The sequence below is a fragment of the Cygnus olor genome, chromosome 2, assembly GCF_009769625.2.
Source record: "Cygnus olor isolate bCygOlo1 chromosome 2, bCygOlo1.pri.v2, whole genome shotgun sequence".
NCBI classification, from domain to species: domain Eukaryota; kingdom Metazoa; phylum Chordata; class Aves; order Anseriformes; family Anatidae; genus Cygnus; species Cygnus olor.
In genome coordinates, this window is record NC_049170.1 from 133,972,357 (window position 1) to 133,999,623 (window position 27,267).

Below are 27,267 nucleotides of genomic sequence, written 5' to 3' on the forward strand. Positions count from 1 at the left end.
TTCATGAGAGTAGCTGAAGTGGGATTGGCTTTCGGTCAAAAACTGTCAAACAGAAATAGAATTCCTTCTGGATAGTTGTCTTGAGGATTCCTCCTGCTGTCTCAGAGATTTATGTGGAAAGATTTACAAATGTATTACAGTCCCGTGGGTGGAACACAGGACTAGAAGCGGGAAGGATTATACCACCTCTGACCTTAGTTATTTTGTGATCTTTGACATGTCCTTCCGCCCTACCTTCTTTTTATTTCCTATCTATAGTCAAACTTATCTTCTTTGGCAAATTTCCATGTACAAAGAAGGGAGACGGGGCTTAGGAGCTCTAATACCCCAATGCTACAGTTCTCAGTGATTTTACAAGAATACCTTCAGAGCTTTATAGTCTCTTTCAACCTCCATCTAACCTCATCAGAGAGAGTGACTGTCTCCTAGTGTATATTTGTGTGAAAAATTAAAAAATGAAAAGTGATTATTTTGTAGATGCTACTGTAATAATGTTGCTGGTTTTACCATTTATGATAATATTAATAATTATAGTACTGTTGCATATACATAAACATATACATGTGTTGCATATATATAAACACTTCCTAGCTGTACATTAGTAGCTCAGACTACAAGTTCATGTATTCAAGAGAGCACCTGTCTGTATAGGGTAAGGATATGTCAAAAACAGACAGCTGTCTAATTTTAGATAAATAAAATCAGAGTATGCAAGAGCTGTAGTGCATTCTTATGGGCTCCTTGTCTGAACAATGGGGTGACCAGGAACCCCAGCATTTTTAAGTAAGTAGTATGTACATTCTGTTCAGTATGTACACAAGGTATAACCCATGCATATTTTTACTCTTGAGAAGCACACAGAGAAATGGAAGCATAGAGAAAGATTGTACATATTCCCTTTCAGTAAGATGCATGTGCCTGTAAAATAGTCATATTCAAAATAATCAGATTATAGATTGACTTGTCTATGAAAAATTCATGCTTTGAATTCCTTTTAAACATTATGCTTTATTGATTTTTAAATGTCACAAAAAGGACATGTAATTATTTAGCATAGAAAAAAACAGCTTTAGATCTTTCAATAAACAGAGAAGACAGAAGACTCATAAGAAATGATGGTTTGCAGTCCTTATTGCCTACGTAATGAAAAAGGAAGAAGAAAGAAAATAATAATAATTTAGTGATTTAAAATCAGATCAAGAAAGGTAATGCAAAATATTTTCTGCAAATATTTGTTTATCTTTTTTGTGGATTCCTGTCAGTCGTATTTATTACTTTTTTTTTATTAAAGCCGGTAAAAATTAATTTTTCTGCTCAAATTTTTGTTAACAGGGAATACAAAAGTCACTTTCATGACACCATGAACTCTTAAGTGTATGTTTGCATGTGTGAGGATTTGCACTAGAGCTGCTTAGATGTTTATCCAACCAGCAAATAAGAACAATGCCACGTACCTTTGCTGATCAAGGCATCAAACACATGAATAGTAAGAACAATGCATATTTAGTCCATAAAATTAACAAGCAACTTTTTTTTTTTAAGTAGTTATTTTAATTCTGCATACTGAATAAATCTGAAAGAACTGCAATCTGCTCACAGACATGCCATAAGAAAAAGATTTTGATAAATTATACATAACAAATCATTCACTCATCTATGTTCTAAACAATATCCATCAGTGTTCTTGGAAATGTCTATATAGCAGCAAAATGTGTAAATATAGATATGAGAGTGGATATATATTATGCTTGAGAAAATTAAAGGAGGGTGCTTGTTACTTTAACAATCCACCAAAAAAAAAAAAAAAAAAGAAAAAGGCAAAAAGAAAAAGCAATTTAAAAGCTATTTAGCTATTTAGGAAACAACTTTTACAATAAATTTTCCAGATTTTATTGGCATGATATCATGCCACAGAACAGTTGCATAAGTAGCAATTCGGCAGTTATGCCCCTGATTTCATAGTGGTGTCATCACCCTTGATAAAATAGACCAACCTAAAAGTCAGGATGAAACAATGTTTGTTCAAAAGAACTGAAGTTACTCTAATCTACTGAAGCTACTGTACAAACAAACAAATAAACTGTCTTAATACACTTTTGTGTAAGAACAGACAAACATTTTCTTTAAATGTCCAGATATTCATTATACAATAATATGATATGCTTTTAATTTTGTAAAAGAAAAAAAAATAATAATATTATTTTTTTTTTTAATGTAGAAATCTCATTTAGATATAACATAAGGAAAGGGGAATACATTCTCATAGGAATGAGACCTATACAGTGTATTTGGGTGTCTATGGCTAGGTGTTGAATTCCTCGTTGACGGGAGGAGTGCAGAAGGAAATGGAGACGCCCAGTGGAAGCAATTCAGGGATCAATGACTATAACAACAATTTGTTTTTGTTTAAAGTAACAAAGACAAAATTTGGGTACTGAAATAACATGTAAATACATGCTCAGACACATGTAGTTCTCATTTTCTCCCCCATACACCGGCCTGTGCCTACAATTGAATAGAAGTGGTGACACAGAAACAAATTCTGAGGCATCCGCTCTTGGTTGTGCAATTATGTCTGTTTTTTAGACTTTGTTTTCTTGAAAAGCACAAACTGATGTTCTAATATTCCCCACAGAAAAAGCCATTCTGTTCCTGTGGAAGAAATGTGAAATATATAAACCCCACAATGAACATTTAAGAAATGCATACAATTTATGAATTTTTGTGCTGTTATATTTGTAAAATGACATTTGTACTAACAAACTCCCAAACTGTTCCCAGGAAATTTCTGGCAAAAAGCAGTTGTCCTGTGCTAATGCTTTGCCAGGGACTCTGCAAACAGTTGCACAGTATAGATGATCACATTCCAGAGCTTGAAAATGCCATAAAGACAGGAAAAAAAATGTGTCTTACAATTATACATCTAATGTTATGGACAAGGACCAGAGCTTGCCTCTTGCAAGTCTGTCTTTGGAATAAAGTGCCACTAAAGCACTTTCATCTAGGTATGCAAAGAGAAGGTTGCAGTTGTTTGCTTCTTTTGATTGGGCTAGTGTTTAGAGCGGGAGAATTTCTTCAGTGGTCACATACAGAAACTTTGTGTTACTATGGGGACTGAAGAATATTTGAGGTGTAGAGGAAGACTTCAACAAATGCAGAGTGGAAGAAGAAGAGCATAATGACTTGTTTCTGACTTCAAGACTAGCCGAAGTCAAAGGAATTTGATAAAGACAGGCAAAAAGACCACATTTCAGAAGAGAAATTCTAATTGTGGACAATGTGCCAAAAGAGGTAGCTGGAGAGAAATACCCTAGAGTGGGTAAGAAACTTTAGCAGAGAAGTATAGAGATTACATTTTATTTTCTCTAAATCTGTACACTTTCTGTATTAACAAAACCTAGCAGTAAGCATGGTTAGTGGCATCAGATGTGACTGTCATGATTATCAACTGTCTCCCATTAACTAAATGCTTTATTCTGTGTGAGGAAAAAGTTAAAAGTTTCAGAAAAGGTTTTAAGACAACAAAGTCAAGAACTTGTCCATAGGGGCTGAAGTCACCCCTTTGCCTAGGGCTTAGGAGTGTGACTCAGAACTGTAGAGTTCTGAGTCATTTTAAGATCCTGATCATTTTAAGATCTTCTTTTATCTGAAACTATCTGTTACTGTTCTGTTGATTACTGAACAGGTAGGTCATTAGCAGGGCTTCTATCTTTAAAATGTGCAAAGCCTCAAAGCATTTTATGAGAAATATGGTCACCAGGATTTTGTATACTATGGGTGTACATTCACAGTTTTGCAGGACAGCATTCTTTCTCTCAGGGAACTCACCTGGAATAAGCAAAGGGATTCAGTTTCCTTTTCCTTTTGTAATTCAATGACCCTGATATAATTCAAAGCCTCCCATGTTTTCAGGTTAGAGGTAGTTACCACATCCCAACAAAATATAGTGTCTTTATTGTCAAGCATATCTGCTTGTGTTTCATGAGTTAAACACAGCATCCTTCCAAACATTGGCATGTTTCATTTCCAGTATAACATTTTTCATTGTTTAGAATTTTGTGTGGTAGGAAAATCACCATTTTATTGGTAGAGGAACAGAGTTATAAAAAGTAGATTAATTGCGTCATAAGTGATATTCATGTACTTACTGGCTTTGTTTTAGGAAGTCTAGATTGTTTGAGTAACCTATTCAGGAAAAGGTTTTTCTTTAGCTTCTTACTCTTGGTTACAGTCTATGTTCATCTTAGGAGACTTATAGGCAATACATACACATTTGTTTTAATTTTGAATGATAAATATATAACATCTTTTCTCTGACTTATGTATTAAAACAATGCATCCCTAATGTAAAAAACATGTAGCACTTGCCATTTATGCTCCTAAAAGCAGTATATTTTCTATTCTACAAAATAGGAAACTGAAGCCCAGTAAGAACATGCTTGAGAAACTTGGGGATAGAACTAGTCATTTCTGTGTAACACCAGGCAACAAAGGCACACAGCAACTGAATTTCATAGAGTTGTTGAAAGGAAAACACCTTCCTTATCCGTTACCATGAAGCTTCAGATTTTGTTTTTATATTTAGTTGGCAGTTTACAACATTTTTTTTAAACAATATTTTTGTTGTCTGGTAATTAATTGAAAATAAAAGTCTGGATTCCTGAGACTTGTCAGACTGATAACTGATATTTATCTGACTTCAGTCAATGATTTTAGGAACCGTCTGAAAGAGCAAAAGGTACTCGAATAGAATATTATGTCAACTGGTGTACATAGTACATGTAGTCACATATGATGTGACTTTTGAGTTATGGCTACCACTGAGGCCATTATCACAGCTGTTTAAACAAGATTTGATGGGGAGTATAAATCTGGCTGCTAAAAATAATAAAATAGTGAAGAGATGTATAATGGAAAACTAATCTGTTTTCTAGCTTTTAGGAACACTGAAGATTTTCAGAAAATGTTATTTTATCTAAAATGTTTATTATCTATTTTCAAAGTAATCAGCAGGAAGATTATGGCGTTCTAGATGAGACAGACCAGGCAACTTGCCACTACTACCTGTTCTTAAATTCGTTGTGAAAGAGTCTGAAAGTTTGTGGAAACTGTAAGGGAAGTATAAGTCCTTTCTGCATTAGCCCTCCCTCTAAGGGAGGACTCACCTCAATAGATAAGCATATGCTGAACAAATATGGTATGTCTGGCTTTCTCATTCTTAAGTCCACATCATTCTGACTTACATAGTGCTCCTATTTCAACTTTTCCATTATTCCTTTGCAGAGAAAGAAAAATATCCACCTCTCTGCTGGTTTTGAAGTCAAAAATTGATTGAGATTTCATATACTATTATTATTATTTCTGCTATTATTTCCAGTGGTATTAGTGTTTCTTCTAACATTTGTATTTTGAAAATCTTTCTTTTTCTATTATCAGGTTGGTGTTTTACCTTTCCAGGAAACAAGACAGATCTATGTTTACTGTCTTGTGTTATCCCTGTAGAGACTCCAATAGGGTGTAGTTGAGGTTGAATTCCAAAAAGAGCATTACATTTAAGAGCAGAGATTATTTATTTTTATTTTTTTCTGAAAATCAAAAATAACAAGTCAGTAGAAAATTTCACGTAGGATTGTTTTTTCTACTTCTTAATTTTTCCTTATTGATTTTATTAATTTGCCATTCAAAACATTTTCCATGAAAGTCTTTGAACTGGGCTCTGAAAACTGAATTCTGTCAAAGTCATTCATACTTTCCGTTGCTGACTGATAGCTCTTTAGAAGTAGCCTGTCATACAGATTGTCAGAAAAGTGAATCTTGAATAGATCTGTGACAAACTTTCACTTTACTTTTTAAGGGTCATTTTTATTTTTTTGCCAGAATTCACCTCAGAGTCAAAAGCTGTGTCCAGTGCTCAAAATCTGAAAGACTCAAACTAGATACATGCCTGTTAAATGGATTAGCACAATCCAAATATCTGCAACCAAACAAGAAAGGATGTCATCCTGATGTTTCATTGATATACAGTCCAGCATATAAATCTTTACAAAAAATACAATATTTCAATATGAATAAGTGTAGCAACATTTTTTATGCCTGCATTATTATTTTTTTTTTTAATAAAAAATAAATGTAGAAGGGAAAAAGAAAAGAATGATTTAGCTTGTGTTTTAAGCTCCATAACACATAAAAATTTTGTGGTGCTATGAGGATGGGTGTTCAGGACACTAGAGCATTTGAAATCTAATTGTGTTAACTTCTCATTTACATGCTTTTCCATAAGACATTCTATCAGTAAGCAACTGAAAGGAGTTGCCTGTCCAAGAAAACAAAGACATTCTCTTTTAATAACAGTCAGAAGAGATAACGATGACTTTATCATAGCAGAAATCTACAATGCCTATGTAATATACACTGTTTATTAACATATTTTCTGCTTTAAATTCTATTTCATGAATCATTATATTAATTTAAGAGCATCCTTTTTACATGTAAAATACTGCATTTCATGAAGTAAATTGATCAGATTTTTTTTTTTCATGCATATATATTATCAGCACTTTGTACAGGAGAGTTTGTTAGAAGTCTGAATCTATCCACATTGATAATGTGAATGATTACATTTTATCATAGTAAAAATGGGCTTTTGAAATGATTCCATGATAACCTTTGTGTTTCTGCTGGTTGCCTCTTATTCTGTGTGTTGGTATTTCTAATTTTTTCTTTATATGTGCTAATCTTTTATTTCTGGTCTCACTTACACCCCGCATAATTTGAACACTATCACAAACTATCCCTTTCCACAAGCAACGTACAAAATACAGAAGGGTGTTGGCTTGCTGAAATCAGGAGGTCCAAATTGATCTTATATATAAGAACAGTTTGTGATTGTATTAACATTATTTTCTATTCTCCCTTTATAATTGATTGCAATGTGATAATTTTTATTACTGCACTGCAGTGTTTCGTTTTGTTTTGTGTTTTGTTTTATATTCTCTGTTTTTCCCACTGAGGACTGCTTAATAGAATTTTTATTTTCTGAAGTGGATGTTACGAAACAGGGAAAAATGACAAAGGAAAGTTCAGTACAGGTACATACTGGAGGAAATTGTCAGAGAAAAAAGGTTGTGAATTTCACGCATATGCTCAACTGATAGGGGAACCTTCACATGTGTGCTTCTGAAGCTTTCTTCTTTGTTACTGACAGTCACAGATGCAGTTAGGTATTTATACACTATACGCAATGGAGGAGGAGCTCTAGCAGAGGATGCTAAAAAAAAAAAAAAAGCATCCACAACAGAAAAACCTTAAACTTTATGATGATTTCGGATACTTGATTTAAATCTCTACTGCAAACCAAGCAACTAAAATACTCTGAAAATTGAAATAAAGGATATGGAAATTGAGTCATACCTATATGTTGATTCAGCTTCCAGGAAATCCTTGCACTGTTTGCTTTTTCAATAGTCGCATTGTAATGTATGACCCATTAGAAAAAGCTAGGTGGAATTAGTGTAAAAGAGGCCTGGTCTAGACAAAGACTTTGGTTACCAGCGACTATATGCCTTGGTTTTCAGGGGCTGTAAAACTTTAGCAGTCAAAATGTATGGAACTGAATTTTCATGGCTCCAGAGGCTCCAACCACTGAAGGCTGCATGGCCAGAATCATCATGCAATGCTAGCTTCCTAAGGGCTACAGGTTTTGATCTGTCAAATAAAGTTGCAACTGTGAACAAAATATGATTAAGTGTGATTTATTACCACCACCCAACAACAGGCAACTGTCAGGTGTTGGCTCAGATAGACAGCTAGGATATCCCATGTGGTTTGGCTCTCCTAATTTAGTGAATGAGAAGCTATGGTTTTACATCTGCTCTTCTGACATTCATTCTCCCTGCTCTCACAAGGTTCGAGTAATATACTCCCGGCAGACAGGATCCTTGCAAGAAAGCAGAGGCTGTATTCAACCTGGTGACTGAAACTGCTCCCTTTTCCCTTTAGGTTTCCACACATACTTTTTACCTATCCTGCTGCTCTTTTACTGTAATGGAAGAAATTCTGGAAGCAACCAATATTGCCTGTGCGTAGTTCTATAATGCCACGTCTCATACAAATATTAGGGTTTGTAATATCAATCTGAATCAATATTAGCTATCTGTAGCTATACAGTAGATAAACCAGTAACCTCAATGTGCCCAGCACCCTTCCCTGACTTAAGACTAACTGGCATAGGGTGTGTTAGGTGAGTCCTGTTAAACTCTCCTGGAATTCAGAAGAATCTATTGGGAATATTCCACAGCTTGCACTGATTTCCAAACTGCCTGCCAATTGTTTGTAAGAGTGTGGCATGGACTGAAACTTGGTCAGGTACAATTGTAGTAAGTCAGCAGTAATAAAACAAAATTTGAGAAATTAAAGGTTCTTTGTAACTGTTGCATGTGTCTTGTATATTACAGCTTGCATGCCTGACATCACCCAGGAAAGAATTAGAGAGTATCTCGACATCATGAACTGGTTGCCAGACCATCCATAAATGTCTGCAGTAAATATTGGCAGTTATCTACAGCTGTTGTAACAGCTGAATATTATTGTTGATAAATTATTGAACCTGACATGAAAGCAGAGGGGAAGAGATAAAAGAAGAGAGAACAGGACAGTAGATATGTATATACATTACAGGGTAAGGAATAATAAATCTTATCAAAGAATTCTTTTCAGTGCCTAAATATTGAAATGCTCCTCTTTGTGCTCACTCTCCTTAAACTATCATAGCAGTCTTCACCTTGGCATGGCCTTCTTCTTTTGTCTTGACTTGAAGTTCCAGGCAGAGTTTTGCTCATCCTCTCAGCTATATATCATTCCTGCTTCAATGGAATGTAGTATGCAGAGTCCATGGTGGTGTCACTGAAGTTGAACCTATCATTTTGTCCTAGAGGATTCTAGCTATATCTGGAGGAGGCTGGAACACGGCCTGAAGCTACCACACACTGGTTTGTATCATCATTGGCTCATGCTCTTCGTCAGGACAAAGCAAGAAAAAACACCTGGTAAGAAAAGTGGAAAAATTTCAGTGGTTTTTATTACTATGGTCCTTAAAAGTCCAAGTCTTTCAATACTTTTTTTTTTTTTCCTAATTGTTGTGGTTTAGCCCGGCTGGCAGTCAAACACCACACAGCCGTTCGCTCACCCTCCCCCCTCCCTCTCCGGGATGGGGGAGAGAAACGGGAAAGTGAAGCCTGTGAGTTGAGATAAAGACAGTTTATTAAGACAGGGAAAAGAATAACAACAATAATAATAATAATAATAGTATTAATAGTAATAATGTGTACGAAATAGGTGATGCACAATGCAATTGCTCACCACCCGTTGACCGATGCCCAGCCTATCCCCGAGCAGCCGGCCCCCCCTCCACCCCGGCTAGCCACCCCTATATATTGTTCAGCATGGCGTCAGATGGTATGGAATACCCCTTTGGCCAGTTTGGGTCAGCTGTCCTGGGTCTGTCCCCTCCCAGCTCCTGCTGCATCCCTAGCCTGCTCGCTAGCAGGACAGAGAGAGGCTGAAAAGTCCTTGGTTTGGTGTAAGCACTGCTCTACAACAATTAAAACATCAGCATGTTATCAGCGCTCTTCTCATTCTAATCCAAAACATAGCACCCTGCCAGCTACTAGGAGGAAAATTAACTCTGTCCTAACTGAAACCAGGACACTAATTTATACACTATTAAAAGAATTTAACCTCATTGCCATCAAATTAAAAGTGCAGTTAATCATTTAGAAAATATTAATAATTAACAAATGCAATTAAGAATGTCACAAGAATTATGGAAATGCTTATAAAACTGTCACCAATATTTCTTTAAGATAAAGCATGTTTCAGTGAAAAGACTTGAACAATTTTAATTTGAAACTTTTGAACAACTCCACTGGTACTGAAGGCCAGGCTTTAACTTATCTAAAGTTTTGTCATTTTTGCTATACTACTTACTGTTATTTAACAAAACAGATAAACCGACAAGAATCCTAGCATGCACATCCTAGAAAAAATAAGAAAATCTATTATAGTAGTGATCACAGTACAGTGGTATCATATAAATACTTTATAGTCATATAAGATAACACATTTTAAAATATTTTTTGAAGTTCATTTTTAATATTACAAAATCCAAACTTCTGACAGAGGATGGCTAATGTGTTAATATGCTCTCCAGTTTACAGAAACAGGTATCTTCCTACTCTTATTATGGAAACTTGTTCTTGCAAGAAATCTGTTGTATTGTATACATGATACTGCCCGTGAAGTACAACAGATGTTACGACTAAGAACATGTGTTGAGACTGCATTGTAATACAACAGGCTTACCTACAGTCTTTCCTTGCTTATGTTTGCAGATTATATAAATTAGAACATTTTAATAAACTACTTTTCCTGAGTCCACTTTTATTAGAACAATCTCTTCTATGTTGAGCTAATACTTCTCTTCTATGTTGAGCTAAATATTGAGCATCAATATTTAGAAAACCTATTTTGCAAATAACCCTAATACAGAAGTTTTTGAAGAATTCAGTTTTTTGTTTGCTCATTTGTTTTTAAATCCCCTCTTTATTCTTCCAGTTTATCCAAATATAGCTTTCTCTTGTCTCCTTCTATTCTAGCTATATCCCTGTGGCTTATAATCCTTCATCCTGCTTTGTCTTCTTACGCACCAGGGAAAATTTTTAGCATACAGAAATCTCCAGCAATGGGACATGGCAGCTGAATACTGCAAGGTCATTTAAAGTGTTTTCTCACCTGATTTCCTATTTCCCCAGGGGAAATTACTTTGCAGGATAACCTTTTTTTTTTATTATTATTTATTTATCATTTTATTCAAAAAAAAAAAAAAAGAAAAGAAAAGAAAAAAGAAACATGTCGTATATAAAAGTGGGATTTTTTTCTATTTTTTTTTAATATAACCAGAATTGCTAAAAGTTGAATAGTGTTCACAAAGTACAAGATACCCCAAACTAGGTTGAGATATTTTTAAACAATGGAGACTCCTTATTTTTGTAATAGCATATGGAAATATATTATTTAAAATACCTGCCCCTAATGCAGTGTTCATTCTCTCTGTCTGTCTTCTCACCTGGTTCTGGACTGGACGCTTTGTGATTTTAAACACAAAGGACAAATGACAAACTTCACCTCTCCCAGTGAAACTGTCAGTTGACATGCATATTAGGTGTAAATTTCATGAACTTCCTTATTTTTAAAGTGTTTGTTAATTTTTAAGTATATTTTCTATAAATGGGAATCAGTGGTATCTTCTTACTTTCTTAGGTCACATCTATGTTTTTTGTTTTGTAATTATATTATTTGCCTGATGGAAAAACATGATCCTGCTCTGGCCACATGTCAGCAAATTGTTCAGCATTTGTGGAGGTAACTAATTTGTGGAGATAACTAATTTGTGGAGATAACTAATTTGTGGAGATAACTAATATCACAAAAGATATCAAAATAAACATAAGTAATCTACAAGAAATGAGGAAAACATTTGAATGCTTCCGCCACAATTGTCTTTGATTTTAGAGCTCCTACTCTAAAGGTCATGTTGTAGGGATTAATTTTAAAATGTCAAGAAGAACAGCTAAGCTGTTTCTATTATGGGAGACAATTCAACATTTATGTTTTTCTAAACATAGACATTATCTACATTGGTATTAGAATAGTAATTAAAAAAAAAAAAAAGAAAAAAAAATGGGGAAGGGACCTCTAGAAGTCCTTCTCAAAGCAATGAAGTAGCTCAAAGTAGAACTGGACTGCTGACAGCATAGTCCATCTGGGTTTTGAAATACTGGGATTCCAAGTTTTCTCAAGGTTGTTACATTCAGACATGAGATATAAAGTACTTGTAAGAGTCTCAGAGAGCACTCGTATAGATCTGCATTGTGTATTTTGTATGTGGTTTTAGAAGTTCATACAACATGTAGTCTAATGATTCCTCCTGACATTCAGCTCTATGAATTTTCTATTCTTGACAATTTATGATGTACCTAAAAATCAATTATGTATATATTGTTTTCCACTAATAATAGACAATAAGATAGACAATTAATATTTCATAAAAATCTTAGTGCCCCATAAGAAAAGCTCCTAAAGCTCCCATAGTTTACAGTGGGATCAAGGTTCCGGTGAGGACATACGTAAACAAGGCCTCTTTCTGATTGCTGTAAATATGCAAATACCTTGGACAATATTAAAAAAACAAAACAAAACAAAGTAATTTTTGCGTACCACACTATTTACCTTTATTGCAATATTTATACTATTCTGACACTTTGTGGAGGAAATTCCTCAAACACTGCATAAATTTAAAGAATGATTCTGGTAAATGTCCAGTTCTTATTTGCTCCCAAAAAAAGATGAAACCTAGGATATATAATAACGCACAGTACTGTCCTAAAAAACAAATCTTTCTATTTAAGCCTTGGACATCTCTTGCTTCTGAAAACTTCTTTAAGTCAAGGTATCATAGCTAGAATATAATTCCAAGCAGTGTTTTCTAGGTCAGTGGCAAAAGAAGTCTTTCTTGAGTTTTAAAGAGGTTTTTTAGTAAAATTTCAAGCTTCTTGCACTTGGTTGATATTTAAATGAAGCACAAAAAGGACTTAAGGAACAAGGAATAGACCTGGGAGGCGTGGGGGGAATGATTGATTGTTGTTGTAGGCAAAGAAGTTGTTTCTGGGTGGAAGGAAGAGAGAGTTAAGAAAACTGGAAGAGATCTGATCTAGAAAAAAATATAAAATTTATAGGACAAAAATATAGTACAATTTATACCCACTTTTCCACTCATTTTGTCAACACTTAAAACTGTCATATAATCCCTGGCATGTTTTGAGTGTGTGTGTGTGTGTGGTTGGTTAGTTTTGTTTTGCTTTTTTTTCTATTTTTTGGTCAGGTCAGACAACATTGTCACAAACAATTTCTGGCAGTGTTTCAGAAGTTAGAGTAGTGCAAGTCTTGCAGACAGTTCAAGTGCTATTGGCCTATTTGGGGAGCTAATATACTGTGTGATGGTTTTTATGGTGTATATGGAGGATGAAGTATGCATAGAGAATTTCTAATGCATCATATTTTCATCTTTATCTCAGCTCTTGACTTTGGGGCAACATAAAGTTTCTGATTACTCTTCAGCTTACTTGCTATTTGAACTTGTTCTGCATCCACGTCATGGCTGCCAGTGTGTTGGCACTTTTAGACCCATTCTTTCTCTCTGCAGAGGTATAGCCTTGCTCTTTGCTTTTTAACAGTCAGAGAAGAAACTAAGCCAAAACAGGCACTGTGTTCCTAATGTGTCTGAGAGAAATTTGCTTACTCAAATAACATTTGTGTTATGGGTTCAAACAAGCTGAATTCTGGGTCTTTCTGTGATACAGGAGCAGACTTAAACTGGGAGAAGGGCAAGGACGTTGCGGGGGTTGGGGGGAAGACTCAAGTAGATAGCTATTTTATAAGGGTCTGAAGACCTATCACAACCAGAAAATGATGTGCATGTGTGAAATTCACTTTTTGTAGGAACAGAACAAGTTGTTGTTTTGATGGATAGAGAAATCGAGATTACATTTGTATTTATCAGTTTCCTAGCTTGCAAATCTAAGAACTAACTACGCTATTTTTTTAATGTAGTTTTCCTAGCTAGAAATGAAAGATTGCATGTCTCACCTTTATTGGATTTAATAGCAAAGTAGGAATGCAGAGTTTAATATGGGTCAGCTCAAGGCAGCTGGCATCTTTAATACTCCATCAGCCCTCCTGCAGTGGTTTGCTGAAGTTCATATTTGAGATGATCATTCATGATAACTGCTGTTGCTCAGATTAAGATAACATTCTCTGTCTTGTGCATTCGCATACTCTGATTACATGTAATTCTGCTGCTGTTTTCACTCATTCCAGAGCTCTCAAAACTTTTGTGTGATTTTTGGGAAGAGTAAGGACTATTTGGCTGTTTCTATCCCAGTGCATGCCTCAGTGGAGTAGCATTCTCCTAGAAAGAGTGCTATTTTAGTCAGTGTCACACTTCTGGCTACTTCAGGAAAAATAAATAAATAAATGAATGAACACCCCCACACCACCCACCCCCACAAAATAGAAACAGCAGAGATTCAATGAATCAGCCACCTATAATAATAGTGTACAGGACACAGCTTGATGTATTTTGGCAAAGTCATATAGATAAGTGCTTTCATTGCCTCTACTCAGAAATGTATTCTTTGCAAGTGATTTTCACTGTCTTACTTCTGGCAATTGATAATGTACAGCAATTTTAGTTTCAGAAGAAAGAGAAATAATTTATTCCATAAAAAATTATTCCATAAGCAGCCTTATTCATTAGAATCTCTGGATCTCCTTTCCATTTTTCAATATTCATAGGCATTTCTATTCTAATCAGTCTAACCTAATCTTCCTATGATGTCTGACACCCCTGTATGGCATTCTAGGAAGCCAAAACACTTCTGAATATGCAAAAGACTGTGACAGAGCTCTAGCACTGGAGCCATAGAAAAAAAGTTGATTGTTTTAAAGTAGTGTAAATACTAGGCATTAGAAGTTATTCTTAATTTGACCTGATATAGATGAAATCAGATTCTGCTTTTGTAAGGAAAATGGATGTTGGGAATGCTACTGTATTTTTCCTAGTGGCTTTTCAATCTCCAGGAATGTGGAATTGTTATATATATGGACTCACTATTTGATTACCATTTCATCACTCTGCCTTGGGTAGCAATCACTTAAAATAAAATGTAATATTAACAAAAATTCAAACACACAAGGCAACAACATAGTACCTTATGATACAGTTTCTTTGAAATGACTTTCAAAAATATGCACCCCCGCAGCCTGGCTTTTAATTTGTATATTTTCTTAAGCACATAATAGTATAGACATCCTCATGTAAGACTGGCACCATTCATAAGCTGAAGGAATGAAAATTTGGTTTGTTTTTATTAATTCTTGTTGGAGCAGCCCATGTCTGGTATGCACAACCTACATTCACCAGTTTGTATTTAAACACTGAAAAAGAAATACATTCCCTCTTTATTGCTACAGTTGCTTTAAATTAAAATTGTGATGAAATACAATGTTAGATAACAAAAAGCTTCTTTTATTTCTCTTAAAAAAATCTTTATGAACATACTGATGTATTTTGTAAACATAATAAATTTTATCTAGTGAATCAGTGGGAAAACATAGCCTCAAGGCTCAACTTTGTGGTGTCTCTCTGAAATGATACTAGTAAAGCTATGCTGAAACTATCATAAAAGTAAAGAAAAAAACCTTTTAGTGAGTGCTTGCAACATTTTAATACTAATGGAACCTTATTTGCTCAAATGAGAACATTTTGGTAAAAGCTTACAGAGCAAAAGGCTCTGCATTTTTTTTATACAAATTAAAAGGCAGATGTAAAACTTTTCCAAATAGCTCTCTGCATTGATTTTACTGTGTGTTAAGAGGAAAGGTTCTAGCTTGCTTGTTTATGACATGGAGAAAGATTGCTGGTTTTGCTGTCATGAAAGTCTGAAGGATCGATGGAGCAAACTTTTGTGTGAGAAGAGGTGAATCTTACAAAGGCAAAGATCTGGGTGAAACCTTCAAAGTCCAAGGTGACTAAGGAGCAACATCTCAGAAAGCTCATCGATGAAAAAGCCAGGTTCCAGCCTCCATTGAGTTTCCATCCTGGGCTTTGTCAGCTGTAACATCAGACAAATGCTCAGGCTTTGTAAGAACAACAGGATGTGCAGGATGATGCTCCGAAGGCTGGTGGTCTCACCTGGAAGCTTATTTGAAAAGCTGAAGGTGGAGGTAAAAGCCTATTGTTCTATTATTCTAAACTATTATTCTAATTTCTCTTATTAGTGGACGGTAATGTTACTAGTGATAGGGAAGGTGTTTTTACTACTTTCACAAGGTATTCCTATGGTTCATGAAAGTGAGAGCTACACTTAAACTGCATAGTGCCTTTGAAAACAGCATACGGGGAAAGATGAGGTCAGAACTCCTAAAAGCTTTTCAAACTGGTTCCTGTCAGCATGTCTTCTCTGTTACTTGGTTTGAGGTTCAAGAGATGATTGGTACAAATGTCTTAGAAAACTTATTATAATAAAGACTAGTCTAGTCTTTACAAGTATATTCATTTCATCTCCATTTTTTGTCTTTATGAAATAAAAGATTTTTCATATGAGTACTTACTGAGAAAGACAACATTTTAGGCATAGTAGATAGAAATTTAAAAGAATCGGAAAAAAAAAACTTTTTTTTTCAGATCATTTTGGCAAATTTCTGGTTTGTGATGAAACTGATCAAAAAAAATTTTGTACTTTTAAGCGGTGGAGGAAGTTTATTTCCTTCCCTCCCCTTCCCTCCCCTTCCCTCCCCTTCCCTCCCCTAAACTCGCCTCCCCTGCCCTCCCCATCCCCTTCCCTCCCCTTCCTTCCCCTTCCCTTTCCCTCCCCTCCCCTTCCCTCCCCTATTTCCTCCCCTCCCCTTTTTCCTCCTCTCCCCTCCTCTCCCCTCCTCTCCCCTCCTCTCCCCTCCTCTCCCCTCCTCTCCCCTCCTCTTCTCTTCTCTTCTCTTCTCATTTCATTTCATTTCATTTTCTTTTTTGTTTTGTTTTGTTTTGTTTTGTTTTGTTTTGTTTCTTTAAAAGTCTGTGTGTTTGCAAGGATTGCTTCTGCCATGAACAGAGAAACCTTGAAGGGAGGTTTTGAGTTGTGGCAGCTGAAGGCATTCTGAAATATGCATTGAATAAGTCAAAGCTGAATAATAGCACTAGTGTTTGTGTTGCTAAAATTAGGTTATATTTATCTTCCATTAAAAACTGTAAGCTATAAAGTATTACTCTGAGCTCAGTCTTGCCAAAAAAAATCAGGCACAAGAGAGTTGCTCAATTTGTTTGTAATTTGAAAGAAATATGTTGTCTTGCTTTTGGTTAGTTTCAAAGTAATTATAAAAATTATAAAGTACATTGTAAGATATAATTTGTCCGGTTTCAAAATCATCGAAAAATACTGTTATACTCCTATGAGTTTTCTAGTTCAATTAGATTTAATTTTATACAGAATCTCTTGGCACAAAAATGTTTTCTTCAGCTAGGACAATGCTGTGAACTGCAAAGTCCTTTAGCCAGTTTGCATTTTATCCCCAACCCATTTTTAATGAGTGTTTAATAGCTGAATTAACAAGCTACAGGATTTCAGGCATGGTCACAGAGCAGTAAAAGTATGAACATTATAATACATATTAGTATACATTGGTGTAAAATTACAAATGGTGTGAGAGAAGGAATGTTGATAAATATTCAAAAGAAAAAAATCACCAAGTGTCAGAGTAACTATCTACAATGACGAAATTGAGTTTAAAGAGAGAAAAAAAAAAAAAAAAAAGAGGAAAGAGAAATTTTAAAGTGCCTATGGAAGGGAAAATATCCTGACAAGCAGCTCTATCAGGTTATGCAATAGTTTTTAAAGAGAAAAATTTGAAGTCTTCTCATTAGAGGCATATAAAGTGTCAAGTGACAGAAAACTAAACATTCTATTGTAGGGAACAGTAACATGCTGGCAGAGAGATGGACAAAATAATCTAATAAATAATTTCCTTCCCAGTTTCTGTGATGTTATGAAAATATTTATTTAGTATTTAAGATAATTTTATTTTTTTAATGTGAAAAAAAATAAGAGCAAAACAAGCTGTCCCCTTTCTCCTCTGAAAAGTATAGGAGACAGTAAAGGAGTGCAGAACTGGATAATACAAAAGGAGAAATAGATAGACTAGTTATAGATATAAAAATAGCAGTCAGATTTGAATCTGCATATATTATAGTGACAGGCACCACTCACAAAAGAGGCCAATTGCAATGCTACATCAGGAAGCAATCCTACTCTTACTGGTGAAGAATAATAATCTCAGAGCAGCTCTTATATTTCTTAGCCAGCCTCCCTCCTGCTAAGAGCACATGCAGAGAAAATGAAAAAAAATATGAACAAAATACATGATAAATAAACAAGAGAAAACAGGCTTAGTAAGATAAGGATTGTGTTTTTTCAATTCAAATTCTTCCCAAAATGTAGTGCAAAAAAATATAGTGCAAAAAAGGGCTGGTTGTATGTGTTTTTTTTTTTTTTTTTTTGGGGGGGGGGGGGGGCGGCAGGGCGGGTAGAATCTGCAGGAAATGAAAAGAAGAGAGTTCAGTCATAGGAGGTTTTGTGCTATTGTATCTGAAACAATCCTCACCCAGGTACATGTAAGAGCCATTAGCATGCCATTATCATGTCTGTCAAACCTTTTTGAACACCATAAATCCCAAAAGAATAGAGTGACTGTCTTCTCATGTCACCATAGTCTTCTTCCTCTTTTCCTACAGAACACAAAAGTCACCAAGTACACCAGCATGAGCTGACAGACTCATCAACAGATTTGTGACTGTTTAAGGTGATGCTAGGGCAGTTTGAATCTGAAGGCTTGAATCCCCAGTGTAAGCAGTAGGCAAGAAAACTACTTCAAAAATTATGTTAACAATTCTCTTCACACAGTGCTCCAGTGGAGAGCTCCAACTCTAGTATATTTTAATGAACATCTACCCAATGTTATGTATAGCATAATATTATTGGAATTACCTGCATGCTGTTTATCTTTGATGTTCTTTTTGATTTGAGAGATAATTTAAAAAGTATTATGCTGGCAAAACACCGTTGATCTGATCTTTCAAAATATCTTAACCAAGGTGCGTAAGTGATAAGATTTTGGTGTTACACATAAAGAGATCAAGGGAAAAAAAAAGGATCACTTTTTTTTTTTTTCTTTTAATATATATGCATATAAAAATGCTGAGGTACGTAGGGTTTAAAAGACATTTAAGTATCTCATTCCACTGAGTACCTAATGCAACTAAAAATGAGAGGAGAGGAGGGGAGAGGAGGGGAGAGGAGAGGAGGGGAGAGGAGAGCAGAGGAGAGGAGAGGAGAGGAGAATCCAGTATAAAATACTTATTGGCTTCTGTTTTATCCTTAAACTTAAAAGAGTTTTTGATATTTTATTTAGCTGATCTGAGTTAGGTCATTCAGTTTTAAATATAAAGCAAACATCTTTCAAATAAAATAGACTACAGTGCTTACTAGACTACTTACACAAAGGAGCAGAAGGGCTCTGAGGTTCTAAATGAAGTGAGACTGATTTAGAAAAGCTTGAGGAACAGCTCATCTTGTCTGATCAATTTTCTAAGGAGATTTCAGAAGATCATTGAAAACCAGGAAAGAAGAAAACGGGACAGAGTATAACAGAGGTCAAGAACAATAGCTGTGAATGCTGGGCAAGTGTCAGATAGGAGGAAGGATGGAAGTTCAGATTGGAACCACTGCCTTTAAAATTGCATTTTATAATAAGTTTATGGTTTGGTTGTTCAAATTCACATTAGTGAATTAGTTTTCTCTGGTTATCTGGACCTTTATGGAGAAAGAGTAGAATAAGCATAAATTCCCAAATAAATTCATCCTACAAAGTAAGAAGGGTGAAGATGGAGCGGATTGTATTGCTATTACAGGATCTGACCTTTTACCATCTGTAATAGATACAAGTGATGTGTCTTAAAAGTATGGTTGCTCCAAAACCCCTATTTTCTCAGTCCTGTCATTATACCTTTATACTGTTAATGGGACATTGTTAGGCTAACTTTGTTCCCATTGTTTTGTAGACTGAAGCTGACTACAGGGAGAAAACATTAAGGCCAAATGTCAGAGCGTAAGAAAATCACACACTTCATGTTGACATGATAAATGCTGTCAGCCAAGAAATCCAAATTATATATTGAATAAAAAAACTAATGCCCATACCAAGACATGTCTACAACTGAAAGCTCTGGGGTTTAATCTCAGTATCAATGAGTGGATACATAATAATAATAAGAAAGAGCAAGGGTATATGATACTTCTCCTTATCAGTTTTCTAACCATCAACTATTTCATATCTAGGGATTCTCTGACTTCTTTGTGATTTTTGTATTTAAGGAATCCCCAGATTACTTCTTTTCCATGCATGCAACCAGTCATTGGTGAGGCACAGAAACAGTCTACACAGAGAAGCTGTGGATGCCCCATCCCTGGAAGTGTTCAAGGCCAGGTTGGATGGGGCTTTGAGTAACCTGATCTGGTGGGAGGTGTCCCTGCCCATGTCAGAGGGGTGGAATTAGCCAGGCTTTAAGGTCCCTGCCAACCCAAACCATTCTATGATTCTATGATTCTGATTCCCTTTTGCCCACACAAACTTTAGAACAGTACAGCATTCAGTGCAGCCTAAAGAGAAAGACAAGAAATAAGGGAAGTGTATCATATTTTCACTGCATGCTTTTCCTTTCCATTAGAAGTCTTTCTGTCCTCTTCTTAACTTACCTGTGGGTCAAAGAATAAGCAGGTTGAAAAATACCTCTAGGTATGTTTTAATCCAAACTCCTGCTCAAAGCTAGAGCAGTCCCAGAGAATGATGATAGAAATATAGTCCATAAGCTTTACAGGCAGAAAAGAAGCCTAGCACTGACTATATACTTTCTGTATGTGCTTTTCTGTCTCACCCTCCAGACTGCAGTAGTCAGCCACGCACTTTATCTCACCTTAAGTACTGAAAGACAATGAACTTGATAAAAAATGAAGGTCCTAATAGGATTTTATGATAGCTAAATAGATACTAAATAAGGTATCCAGAGTAGGTATCTCTTCTTGAATTTACTTGTATCTTTTGTGTACTTATTTTGTATTTGTAAAATGCACAGCCTTACAGAACTGTGATAATTGCAGACTGAAGTAGATGGTTTTTTTACATGGTTAATTGCTTTGTTTATGTTTCTGCATTTTCTGCAGTTCCACTTGCTTAAATGTCCTACAAGAGACTTGTGTGTCTGCTTTCAAAAATTTTGGTCAATGGTACCCTTGCAGTTTCTCAGGCAGTATGCTCTTGAGCAATAAAGTCTTCATTGAATGTGGGTGTTCTGGATCAGAAATTAATTCTGGTGTATGCCAAAATACTATCATATACCATAGAGGATTATTTACAACATGTATATCATCAGCGGAACTGAAAAGAAGTAAGAACGCTGTTGTAGTTTAACCTGGCAGGCAGATAAACACCACACAGCTGTTCATTCAACCCACCTCCCAGTGGAATGGGGGAGAGAATAGGGAGGGAAAAAAAAAAAGTAAAAATTTGTGGGTTGAGATAAAGATAGTTTAATAAGACAGAAAAGGAATAGAAATAATAAGGATGATGATGATAGTGATAATAATAGAATGCACAAAGCAAGTGATGCATAATGCAATTTCTCACCACCTGCTGACCAATGCCGAACCCATTCCTGGGTTGGGTCTCCCCCACCATTGGAGCAGCGGTCTCCCCCAGCAGCGGAACCGTGGTCTCCCCCACCCTGGCGAGCCACCCCATATTAATTGTTCAGCATGATGGTATATGGTATAGGATATCCATTTGGCCGGTTTGGGTCAACTGTCCAGACTGCACTCCCAGCCTCCTCACTGGCAGGGCAGTGTGAGAAGCTGAAAATTCCTTGAGTTAGTGCAATCACTGCTCTGCAACAACTAAAACGTCAGTGTGTATCAGCATTATTCTCATCCTAAATCCAAAACACAACACTATACTAGCTACTAGTAGCTACTAGGAGGAAAATTAACTCTATCAGAGCTGAAACCATGACAAACACATAGTAGCATAAATCTATGTAAGGTTTTGCTTTTTCATACAGTTCCTATGAAAAAAACTTAAAGGTATTTTCAAGGGAGAATTAGCTCTGTAGCGATTAAAAAAAACAAACAAACAAACAAAACTTCTAGATTTGTTCAGTTAAACACAAAAAATGAATGTTCTTATGGCAGAGAAATATATGCAGAATTACACACAAATGAAGGTTAACAGAGCTCATTAATCAGATAGCCGATTTTATTTAATTTAAGGCAAACAGAAACTTTAATGAATAATGGGGTAAGACAATGAAAACGCAGCTTCCTAGCTGAGATAATTTTGCAGATAGCTTTCATGGTGGTGCCAATGTAATCACCATGAAATGACAATAACATAAGAGCTTTCTCCTGATTTCTATATTTCATTGCATTAATCAAGGTCTTAACTTAAAAAATGTGCACATCTGTATGTTTAATAGTCTCAGGCCTTCAATCAACCTCCAAACAAAAGCTACAGTTACTTCACAGAAAATTATAATAATGATAAAGTCATTTTACTTAGAAAAAAAAAAATATATATATATATACCTTCTAGGGAGAATAAGAATTCAGAGAAATTATATGAATAATTTAAAGATCAATTAGCTCTCATCTGTTAGGAACTTTTACTAATTCTTTACAGACTACGTGTTTCTTCTTCTGTGGAGAGAGCAATAATTTCTGTATTATTTATGAAAGACAACAAATTATTTTCGCTTTTAAGACATGGACTGATATCATTAATCAGTTGTGGCTGCATGATAGAGTTACATACTTAGTTTTTCTGCTTGTTTTATAGAGATTAATTTAGCCATAATAACAAGATTTATGAAAAAAGTCTTCAAGTGAGTGTATCTGTGTATACATGAAATACATGAATGATGTCTTGCCCACTGATAAATTTCTGCCTCAGAGATAGAAGAGTGCAAGGCAGTATTCTTCCCCCAAGTTACCAGCAAGTAAATTTACCTCCAAAAAATGTTATTAAAGTCAGATATACGTAATGTGACAGACTGGAAGTGCACTATCATTAACTGGCTGAATTGCTGTTTGATAGATGCTTGAACACAATTTCTGTTTACTTTCTCAGGCTGTATAACTCTTAAGTAAGGGAAGGAGGAATTTTTTTTATTTGGACTAGCATGAACTGACTTGCTCTATCATAAGAGTTTGGAACAATTATATGTAGTCAGAAGAATCAAATGACACTGCCAGATAGTTCATTCTCATTTTTATGAAGTAGAAGACTTTAATGGTAAGGGAGTCTACAGATGTGTACAATTTAGCATTGGGGTTTCCAGCTAGACACAGAGGGGTGGCCCTTTGAAGTCCTACTACTTAGTCCATCAAGAAACATCCAAATCCAAAGTCATTTGGAAGCCAGACTACACGGGTTAAATACAAAGACTTTATTAGTACATACATGCCACGTCTATACCTTTTTTTTTTTTTTTTAAGAGCAGCCGCTGGTTTTAGTCCCCAAAGATGTTTAACTGAAAGCCTGCGTTCTGCCTGCAAACACCCTGCACAATGCTTTGACAGCTATGCTGATCAGCTATGCTTGAGAAGGATCTCAAGTGCTCTCTGCACTCTGGCCATATCAAGCTTGCAGGCTTGTTGGATGCATGTAGGTGAGTGGTTTAGAGGATGGCCTCAGGACTTTCCTCAGCAGACAATACACACTTATAAAGGAGCCTGGAAAATTATATTTAGAACATTTGTCTAACATTTGAGGCCTATAACTCATTTTGCAATCCATACAGATAGAACTTATTTTGCAGGTGGGATTCCCATTATAAGATTGTCATGTTATTAGATGCATATTGATGGGAGGCTGATAATAGAATTATAAAATGTATACACTAATGTATATATAAATATATATATATTATATATATATATATATTTATATATATATATAAATATGTATAATATATATATAAAATGTATACACTAAACTAAAGGGTTTATTGCTGTTATTCAGTAATAAGTTTAAGACTTATAACAACTTAAAAACCTGAAATACTTACACTGGAACAGAACTAAGAGCAGAGTTTCGGAAACTGATATAACATTTTCTTTATATATTTAATGGCTTCATAAATAGAATTGCATAGCAGAAATGTGGAAAAGATGGCATGGCAAACTGTCGCATTGGAACCATAGCTTTAGACAGATACTCTGCTAAAGTCCCCAAAAGTATGACAAAGGTTTCCTATGTTATTTTGCCCTTTTGACTAGCTGTTGGTAAATATCAACATGGTGAGATGTTTTGTCTGGTTCCCAATCTAAGACATCCAGGTTCATTAGTGATTTGACTGCATGTTCGGAGTTCTGTTCTGACAGGTTACAAAATACTGTGTACTGTCCACCTTCACATACCTCAATTCTTTTCCTGAAGCTGTCTCTGACTCCTTTTTCAGTCACGGTGCTTCTAAAAGTAGGGACAGTTTAAATAAGCAATGCATTTAGATTAAATACTTGTTTAGTTATGAAAAACCATTTTATTTTTTCATGCAAAGATGAAAAATTATCCCCCTTTGTGCCAACTCTGGGAGAGGCAATGGGCACAAACTGAAGCACAGGAGGTTCCAGCTGAATATGAGAGGGCACTTCTCTACTGTGAGGGTGAGAAAGCACTGGGACAGGTTGCCCAGAGAGGTTGTGGAGTCTCCTTCTCTGGAGATACTCAAAATCCGCCTGAATGTCATACTGCACAATGTGCTCTAGATGATTCTGCTCGGCAGGGGTGTTGGACTTCAGAGGTCCATTCCAACCTCGGCCATTCTGTGATTCTGTGATTTAAAGTATTGGTTAGCATTTTGTAAAAAGAGTTTTTATCCCATGACCAAATGAAAAGCATTTAATTTGAAAGTCATGCTGTTCATTAAGTCTCATCCACATTAACATTTGTCACCATCTCTTACTGCAGGATGTCAGGAGTTTTTCATTTTTCTTTCAGGAAAAGCATAATCACAAAAAATGTAACATCACAAACATCATTTTGTTTGTTTGTTTGTGGGACAAAAGAGAGATTAAGTAGTTTCTTACATGAATAAAAATACATATAACTAATTTGCAGATATGAAAAGCACCTGCTAATTTATGCAGTTGGTGGGAAGTCTGTGAGTACTGATCACTATAGAATATGTAGTCTTTAACTACAGTCATGGAATTAAAAATGATTTAAAATACTCAAAAGTGCAGAAATGCCACACAATTTTAACCACGTCATTCAAAGGGAAAATTCAGGTGCTGGCAAAGGTATTTGGAGTATATGTTAGTCTCATATATTTCTCCTTTTGAGATATTTGAGATTAAAATATGAATTGTAAGTGAATCTTCAATTACAAAAATAGTTTATCTCCATAGTTCACCCCAAAGTGAGCTTTACCTTGTATCACAAGGAAAGGCCAACATTCCTTTGCTTCAGAAGGTGAATAATTTATTCAAAGCATAAAAATAATATCTAGCTAAATGTAGGGACGTGTATCTGACCTTAAGTGTGTCTGTATATGTGTATTTCAGGGGGGGAAAAAAAAAAAAAAAAGCAAAGTGATAAAACTATCTTTCAATTCTGAAGCAAGACTTAGTTGCTTATATTTCATGTGCTGAATATGAATTTAGAGAGTATCCAGAGGTTGGCATTTGCTCTGTAAGGACATTTGGTTCTATACCACAGCCATTGTATATGAGAGCTCTATTTTTATTCAGGGACACAAGGTACTGCTGAATACTTTTTGTTCTTTCATGCAGAACAAAAAGGAGGGATGGTAGCAGTAGCCAAACCAAAATAATCCAACCATATTTGTTATATACAAACTGAAGTATCAAGAACTTTAACATCTTCCTTATGGAAATAAGTATACATTACAAACTGCAAAAATCAAAATGGATACTAGCTACTTATCTCCAACCAATATTATCAAATGCAGTTACATCAAGTACTAAAGCCAATAAGCCAATACAAGTTAAAATATTTTCATGAGCATAGGACTCTTCCTGACACTGAAAATCTGAAGTTTAATCTGTATCTCACATCTATAAGAAAAATGTGTAATTTCAAACTTTGAAGAATAGTGAGGAAAAATGAATATATATATATATATATATATGTAATGCTCAACATGATAGGCTACAAGAGAAATTACTGAAATATATATTTTCTCAGAGGTATTGGAAAAGATGCTTTGCCTAAAGACATTATGTCATGCAACCAGAGAAATGTTTATTGGCTACATCCAACAAATTCAAGGCCTTTTTACATAAGAAAAGAGATTTAAATAAGGCCTTTGCAGGAAACTCTTCTTTTTCATTATCACATAAAATATTTTAAAAATAATGTTTATCTGTGTTATTACTAGTACAGCCTAAATTTTATTGAACATCCAACATCTAACTTAATCTGAATGAAGATTCTATGATTCTATGATTCTATGAAGATGTTAAAATCTTGCTCCATTTGAGCAAGTTACCAATAGAATGACCTAAATCTTTTTTTCTGTGAAACATATTACTGGGGTAGTTCAGAAGCTACTAACTAATGTAAAAAATTTTTGTGTAGTACTGAATTCTCTTACCCTGAGCAAGATCTGACTTGAGTTATGAGGATGGACAATAGAAGCAAGAGCAATGTCTGTTTAAAATAAATGTTAACACTGAAGATTCATATCATCAACATGACCCATTGCACAAGTGTTATTGATAATTCAAGTAGCATCTTTCACTTTTGAGAAAGCAACGTTATATTGTGCATCAAAATATATGTGAGCAGTCTTACATTTTTAGAGATCATCCTTGAATAAATTTTTTTGTCAGTTTTATTGTTCACAATTGCATTATATTTCACTTATTTTTGTTTCCTGAAGCAGTTTATTATATCCTTGGTCAGCATTCCTGAGCACTAAGAATGCTATATAAATAAATCCAACTCAATGACATTCAATGGATATTGTACAATAGAAAGCCTTTATTTTAGACACCATTTAAATTGTTTCAGATAAGCTAGTTCTGTTTTATTACTTATTATTAAACTTATTTAGAACAGTAATATTGTGTCATGAAAGTGAAAACATATAAAGCATGTGATGTTAATAATTTTCTTGTTTCCTGTAACTCTGTTTTGACTTATCTGGCAGTTTGGGGATATGGTGGGAGAAAAAATATGTTTTGGAATTTCTTGTTAAAATAGTTCTTGAGAATTCTTATAGCAATTTTGCAAGAAACCTCTAACTAGTTAGAACTTGGAAAATTTTAATACTGCAACTTCTACAACTCTGGCTACTTTTGTGACAAAAGAGATAGATGGCAGAGGCAATTATTAAGAGGAAATATATGTCTATATATATATCAAGAATATAGAACGTTATTTAACACATCTGGTTACCCTGTAGGACATTGTTTCAAATTTTAACTAAGAACAGTAATAAAATAGTGAGATGTTGTCTAAAAAGAACAGTTCTCTCTGATATATCCTATACTTAGCTTCAGCTTCTTTTCCCTTCACTTCCCATCATGG